This window comes from Silene latifolia, chromosome 8 (assembly GCF_048544455.1).
Source record: "Silene latifolia isolate original U9 population chromosome 8, ASM4854445v1, whole genome shotgun sequence".
Classification (NCBI taxonomy): domain Eukaryota; kingdom Viridiplantae; phylum Streptophyta; class Magnoliopsida; order Caryophyllales; family Caryophyllaceae; genus Silene; species Silene latifolia.
In genome coordinates, this window is record NC_133533.1 from 95,111,573 (window position 1) to 95,119,606 (window position 8,034).

At 36.8% G+C, this 8,034-nt stretch overlaps 1 long non-coding RNA gene across 1 annotated transcript; it reads left to right on the plus strand.

Moving 5' to 3' along the window:
• The first annotated feature begins 381 nt into the window (after positions 1 to 381).
• Positions 382 to 1,166, plus strand: LOC141595001 (uncharacterized). The gene is made up of 2 exons (XR_012522251.1): positions 382 to 466; positions 969 to 1,166. It is a non-coding gene; the product is annotated as an uncharacterized LOC141595001 (long non-coding RNA).
• Positions 1,167 to 8,034: the final 6,868 nt, after the last annotated feature.

Genomic DNA, 8,034 nt, shown 5'->3' on the forward strand with positions numbered 1-8,034 from the left:
TGGAGTCGGGAAATGGGCTGGAAACCGTGGTTGGGGCGTGTTATTTAGCGGGTTTGATTCGTGTCCTTATTATTTAAGTTATCGTATCCTTAATTAATTAATTTGTTTCCGAGTCATTTAAATAGTTAATGACGGGTTTAAGTTGGGTTGTGAGTTGTTCAAATGTTTGAATCGGGTTTTCTTAAAACGTTTAATTCGTTCAATATTTTATTTATCATATTAGTTATTTAATTTAATTCCTAGCGGTTAAATAATTCAAGTCGGGTTTTGAGTCGGGACTGATTAAAGTGGAAAGTTACTATATCGGGAAAGTTTCTATTTTGAGAGATGTCTATATTTAGTAGTTAGTAATTATAAATATTATAATTGTTTTAGGTGACGGATTCGTGAAGGATCGATAATAGAATGCATTGCTTTGTTTTCTGGACTGCTTTAACTGCTTAATTGGATTTGCTGGCACTTTGAGGTAGGGAAATACACTTGACTTATTATCGTTGTTGTTAAATGTGTTGACTTGATTCGTGGTTGTTGATGACGCTATGACATGGTTGACTGAACTGTTCGTGTTGAGTGTGTTATCACACTTTTGGTAGCTGGCATTATTTCATTCATTGATGTACATAATGTATTGCATTGTTTACTGTTGAGCATTCATATGCATTGGAGATGGAGGATGTTGTGGTGATGAGATGTGGTGATGATGATGTTGTGATAAGGCCCAGGCGGGTTCTGCAGGACTTGCCCTGGTGTCCTCTCAAGCGGTGGCAGATCGACTACGGTCGATATATAGTCTACCGGGGATCGGTATGGCTGGGCGTTCCGGGTTATGAGATATGAGTTGAGATGGAGGTGGAGGAGACGGAGGAGCATGCATATCATATTTTGTTGTTTCATTGTTTTCCCTACTCAACCTCGTGGTTGACCCTGTGTATTCGTGAACACCTGTGATGAACCATAATGGGGAGCAGATTTGACAGGTACTAAAGATTAGCTGACTTGGGAGCTATGGGATACGTGAGGACTTGGCCAATCTACCTAGAAGTCTAGACCACATAGGAGATTTTATCACTTAATTTATGTTCCGCTGCGAGTTGTATTTATCTTATATTAAGTTTAGTTGGATAAATTGTAATAAACATGTAATCGTTAAGTTTTAATTTAAAGTACTTTGGTATTGTTGTACTTTGTTATTCACTACCTCGGGAAACCGAGATGGTAACAGTCCGGTTTATTAGGGAATGTCTTGCTAAAGGCTCCTTCATAAACCGGGGTGTTACAAAGTGGTATCAGAGGGAACGATCCTCATGCCTAAACCAATGAGCCCAATGAACATAGGAAGAGTCGAAATAAAATGAACCCCGGGATAGAACTGTTAGGAGCACACTAAGGTAAGGTATGAGTTAGGGGCCCCCTCACACCGAACCAGCGGTCCTCTCAGTTTGACCCGGAAACCCTGAGTGTATATGAGAGAAAGGGTAGAAAAGTTGCTTGAGGTTGAACATGAAATTCATATATCGTTGCCTAAGTGTTAACTGATTGATACATTGATTATTGCATAAAAGAGTTGATGTATACCTTGAGACCCATATATTCTAACCATTCTGCAGGACAACGCTACGGTAAGTATTTTGTATGAATGATGACGTGATCATATAATGTTGTGGAAATGAGAAATAAAATTTCGAGTTCAGGTTAATAATCAATAAAGTGTTGTGGTAGTCGTGAGCATGAAAATAATTGCGAGTCGATGATAGTTACCTAGGTGGATGTTGAATGATGTGCTGATAGTACTATTATGTCTAGTAATATGCGGTTATGTGATCCCAAAGCCATGTTAGTATCGTCTTGTGACAGTAATTAGAAACACTTTTGAATTGCATGTTTATAGTCATAGCAACCGTGATTTAGATGTACGGAGTAGATCGATATGCGAAGGGATTCTACGGGATAGATGTTTACGAAAGTACAGTGTGAGATTTAAGTTAGGATGGGTTAGTATCGATAACATGGTTGTAAGAGTTTGGAACATAGAAAAAGAACGACTTGTGCTTAAACTTGCTTTGTTTGATTGTACTCTTTAATTGACCTTACTGCCATTTCTTTTCTGTTTATTGCCTATGGATGAAAATTTTATGGGAGATAGCCTCGTGAGTTTGTGTTCATTTGGCGTTGGTTTCATGCTTATAGGATATGCGGATTAGGAGTAATAAATATTTTAGTGGGCTGTGGTCAGGAAGTTTCTGTGCAGTGATGTTTGACCAACGATTTTGTAAAAATCCTCATTTAAATTGTATTAATCATTTTCGCATAACTCCAGCTCCATCAATCATAAAATTCGCATATGTTTTCAAATTGATAAGCCACGAAAATTCTTGATGTCTCTATATTAAACGGTAGGTTTTGCAAACTGACCCAAGTTTTGGACCAATTGATGTCACATGTTTGTTTGGACCAACTGAGTTGTAAAATTCTTTAAAAATGAAATTTTTGTGCTTTAGACCTAATTCTTTTTCCCCTGTGTTTTTATCTCTCCGTGTTTTATAAAAATAATATGAATCAAGTTTTAATCGAACGGTTATTTATTCGTGATCTTTGAAAGTTACAACGTGAAACATGACTTGTAAATGTGTGTTCTAGGTTGAGTTTCATACAGTTGTTTGATTAATTCATGAACCTTAGTAATGTGAATTTATAATGCTTTATATAACGATAGTAGCACGCATGTTCAGTAGTTATGTATCTTAACAAGTGATAAAATTAAAACTTAGTTGATAACATTGTTGGCGTGATAGCGTGAGTAAAATAGGATAGCTTAAATTGATTCTTAATCAAGGGTGAAATATTTTAAACGAGTCCAGTTGTTGCATATTTTATGTATGTTTGGCATGTTGTAATATCTCTAGTATGTTCATCATATTTGCATGGTGGTCGGATATATATAAATATAAAACTATGTTGTCATATCTTGGTAAAGTTGATGGCGTTAAAAGTTAATTTGATTGTTCTAATATACTCGCATGAATAATTATAATAATTATGCCTAAATGTTTACATATGTATGATAGTAATGAGTATGTCTAAATGTTCACACATGTAGGATGCATCTAAGTTCTAATGTCTTTCATATGAGTTGTGTGCCAATAGTTATATTTATTACCTTCATCACATTAAATTATTTCAGTTGGACCTAAAACTATAACATGATAATGAACAATGTTGAAATTCCTTATTGAATATGTTCGTTATTATATTGTCATAAAATGCTAAAGTGATTCTTGCAATTGTATGGGTGTGATATAAAGGAAACTGTTTGATATAACATGACAATTGGCATATCTATATTCTCGAGTCGTTACTATCAATTATATTATAATAAAAATTGTCATGATAACTATGTTGGCAATTATAATGGGATAACTCTTTTGATGATTCACATGATATGCATTGGTTTAAATGATAGTCATTATAGTTACATTTAATTGAGCCTACGAGTTGCCTAATTATTCAATCATGCAAATCAGAGAAGTTGTTCAAGTTGCTAATCTTTTGTCATAGCTAGTATTCTACAAAGTATATGATGACAAATGTATATGTTTAAACTATTTATACAATATCTCTTGTTTTGCTGAAAATGAATTATACTAAGTTGCTGGACACAATTGAATGATATGGTTGCTAAAATGTGAAACATAGGTGTGATATGGAAGTAATGTTGTCGTTGTCATAGATCATATGTAGTTACTTTTATTGGGAAACATGTTTTCAGAATTGATATCGTGCAAACAATTTTTATAATTTAAAATATGAATTATGAGTATGTTGTTGATTGCTTAAATTCATCGACCTAATTCGTGACCTAAACCAGTGAGTGAGTAAATGGTTGTATGGACATGTCAATAAGATCCTGTGATTGTGATAGATAGTAGTGGTAGATCTATTTATGAGATATGTTTACAAATGTGAGAAGTTCTTAAATTGTTTTTTTGATTTTGCTCTCGCTCGTTCATAGTCTATAATTGATCATCAAATTTGTTTAGTTGTGAGACCGTGTAAACCATGATTCCTTCCTTGTTGTTCTTTTAGTTTGATGTTGTGTTTTTAAGTTACGCATGAGCTAGTAATAAATGTTATTTGTTGACAATCAGTTAATTCCTTAATAAAACCTTGTTTCGACCTTAATGTTGATGCGCAATCTCTTATCATGTATTCTTTCCTGTCACATGTGGTTGATAATGATTTTTGTTGCATAGGTATATGAAAATTGAAAAGAGGTTACGAGGACGTAACCATGTTTCTAGTCGGGTAGGATTGTAAAATCTTAATATTTATATTGCACTTGTTTGTAGATGGTAGTTTTGATCAAGTAGATGTTTCGTTGTGGGGTACCTATGCAAATGAGTTCTATATGTTTTATTCCTACTTCTGTTAGTTGGTTGAGGTGTAAAAGGAGAGTGAAGTTAAACTACTGGTATTGAGTTATGAGTTGTGGGGCCTTTGTGCCGAGTTACGTTTACGGTCCAGTGAGACCATGGTTATTGAGTTACTTGAGTTGAGATCAGAATTTAGACGGAAGATGACGGTGTTCTCAGGTGATTATTTAGTTGTTATACATTTGTGTTCTCAGGTAGTTGTTAGTTATAGTTAGTTGGTCAAGTAATGATGAGTTAAACTTCGGGACGAAGTTTACTTTTAGGAGGGCGGAATGTAACATTTCGTGTTTGTTATGTCTAATTAAGGTGTCAAAAGCGTGTGTTAACCGTGTTAGAAATGCGTGACGTCCGTAGGGACGATATACAATACCTTCTGTGGTTTGAGTATGGGAGCGAACTTCGGGACGAAGTTCATTTTAAGGGGGGAAGACTGTAATACCCCGTATTTTTATATATTAATTATTATACATTTATATTACTAATTATGTCGGGATAATAGTTGAGTCGATAATTACATTAAGCTATCGTAAGTTATCTGAGACGGGTTTATACGGAATTCGAAATGCGAGCTAACCCATTTACCCTCGACCCATTTGATGTTCAACCCAATTAAACCCTAAGCCCATTAACCCTAACCCTAACCCTAATTATAACCTAAACACTACCCAAACCCTTCCCTCAATCGCCTCCCTCACGCCTCCCTCTTTCATCAGCCTCCACATCAAATCTCACGCAAAACGAGAGAGAGAGAGAGAGCATAGGTGTTGATGGCGCAGCAAGGAAGGCCAAAGGGCGGTTGTCGACGACCTAGGGTGGCCCTGGTGGCTGTTTTGGTGGCGGTAAAGGTAAGAACTCAACCCCCTTTCCTCTGTTTTCTTTATTTCACGGGGTTTTGGAGGGGGTTGTGCGTGTTTGATTGAGGATGCTGGTGGTTGTTGGAAGGGTGAGGGGGTAGAGTGGTAAGTGACGAGGGTAGTGGTGGTGGTTAGGGTGGTTTTAGGTGGTGTTGGTGACGGTTAAAGGCGGCATTAACAGGGGGTGGCAAACGGGTTTATACACGGTTTCAGGGGAGTTTGAGACGGGTAGGTTTTGGGTGGCACCACCGTGGACTAGGGGGAGGTCGAAACGGTGGTGCTGTGGTGTCTGTGTGCGTGGGTTGGTGGCGAGTCGAATGGTGGTTGTTTGGGCAGTGGGTAGTTGTTGGTTGCGGTGGTGGTGAGTCGTGGAAATGGGGTGTTTGGTGAGGCGTGGGGGTGAACCAGGCCAATTGGCGGCGCTGGTTTGACTCGCCAGCAGGAGTCGACCCCAGTGGGGGTGGTTGTTGGTGGCTGGGTCGAAGTGGGGGACACAGCTGGTGGTTGTCACGGTGGTTGGGTGGCGTGTGGAGTCGGGAAATGGGCTGGAAACCGTGGTTGGGGCGTGTTATTTAGCGGGTTTGATTCGTGTCCTTATTATTTAAGTTATCGTATCCTTAATTAATTAATTTGTTTCCGAGTCATTTAAATAGTTAATGACGGGTTTAAGTTGGGTTGTGAGTTGTTCATGAAGGAAATGTAGATTCATATACATACTTAACATACTCATATATGTCTAAATAATTTGTCATAAAATTAAAACGGATTTTATGCATGCAAACAATATAACAAAAGAGGAGAAATCATATTCTTACATTGATGTTTCGGTTTTATAGGGCACAAAAGAGATCACCTTTCTCTCTTGTTCTTGTGCTATCCTTGAATGGAAGAACCAAGATCCAAGTATAGGATCTCTCCCAAAGATGAATACCCAAGATAACCCCTTAATAGATTAATATTATTTGATCTAGAATAATAATAATCTTACTAAAATTGACCCAAAAATGTATTTGGTACTCTATTATTTCGGTAACAATAGAGGAATAATTTGGAGTTTATGTCTCTCTAATTTTATGAGATGTAGAGAGGAAATTTTTATTTCTTACTCTAGAAAATAAAAATGTGTAAAGAATGAATAATACACTAACTATTGCATGTAGTGTTAGTGTGTAAAATAAGCAAAAACATTTTGCTCATCTACATTTGGAAAACCGAAAAAAGGGAAGGAGAGAGAGCCCAATGCATGCTCTCCTTTTCTTCCCAAGAGAAGGCTATGTATGCAAGGCTATGAGTAGTCTTCATAATTGTGTTTTCCACTTATAAATAATCAACACAATTTGATCCTAAAGCTCCCTCCATTTTCGGTACACTCACTTAAAATGGATGAATCCATTTTATTTGTGATTTTGTCAATATGTCACATGTGACACATTTCATGGTATCTCATTTATAAAATGTATTTTTAACCATTAAAAATCAACATATTAATAAAATATGTCACTTATAAAAATTATCATTGTAATTCATAATTACTTGTACCAAAAGTGTTTTCCGAATTATAAATTACAACATTCTGTATTTATAATAATTTATTCATTCCGTTTCAATTGTTTTCGTAAACAATAATTTCATCTAAGTAATAAAACAGTTCGATTACTCAGACCGTATCCTATTATAATCAAATATAATATGACACGTAAATATTACTTCCAAAATCGTACGTCAATTTTAAGTAATTTAATTAACTCGCATCGTCATACGATCAATTAAATAATCAATTAAGAGTGTTACCCTTTAGGTATGACCTAAGGGGATCAATCTGATCACCACCGTCGCACGCACGACAAGTAATGTCAAACTCTAGTCAACCAATCATTACCGATATGTGTGGACCAGTTGACTGTAAAATATTACATCCCACATGTATTCTTAAAATGAGATTTAATAATGATATTTAAATCATGTGATCGCACTATTGTTGAGGACACATTTCCCAACAATCTCCCACTTGTCCTCGACAAGTGTGCGTCACCAATTCTCTTGTCCTATTACTATCTCCCACTCAATGCAAGGTGTCTTTCAGGTCGTACTTGCAAGTGATCATATCGAGAGTGGTTTCCTCGATTTGGAGAATAACTGATTGACCGGATTTATCCACCATGGATACCTTCCGAGCGTGGCCACGCATTTCCAGTTCATTACTCCTCGAGTGGCCCTGAGATATTGTTTTAACCCTGACAAGGGGATGGACAATTCCTATCGCACTCATTCCCTTCGACTAGCCACAGCCATCATAACCCAAAATATGCCCATTTGACCCCATTTACGAAGGTCGTAGTAACACAAATCAAAGTTAATCTGAAACTGAGCCATCTTAGGTGAATAGTCTTTAGTCAAAAGAATCGACTCATTTGAATACTATAGTAGCTCTCGCCACGACCAGGCTATATAAATTTGCCAGAACTCTATAAGCGGTCATAAGGCCCGACAAAGTGTTCCTAACAATCTGCCTATGTGATCGACTAGTCATCTCACATGACTGTATGGCACTTGAACTTGCCATCAATCGCATCACACTCTAGTCACTTCGAGACGTCACCTCATACAAGTGACTATGGGCGAATACAATGCTAATCCGCGTTCACTTTAACGGGGTTCAATTGTCTCTACAACCCGTTTGGATGTAACAAAGTATAATAAAAGAGTTTTAAAGTAAAACTCGAACGACAAATGCGATTATCACATATGAA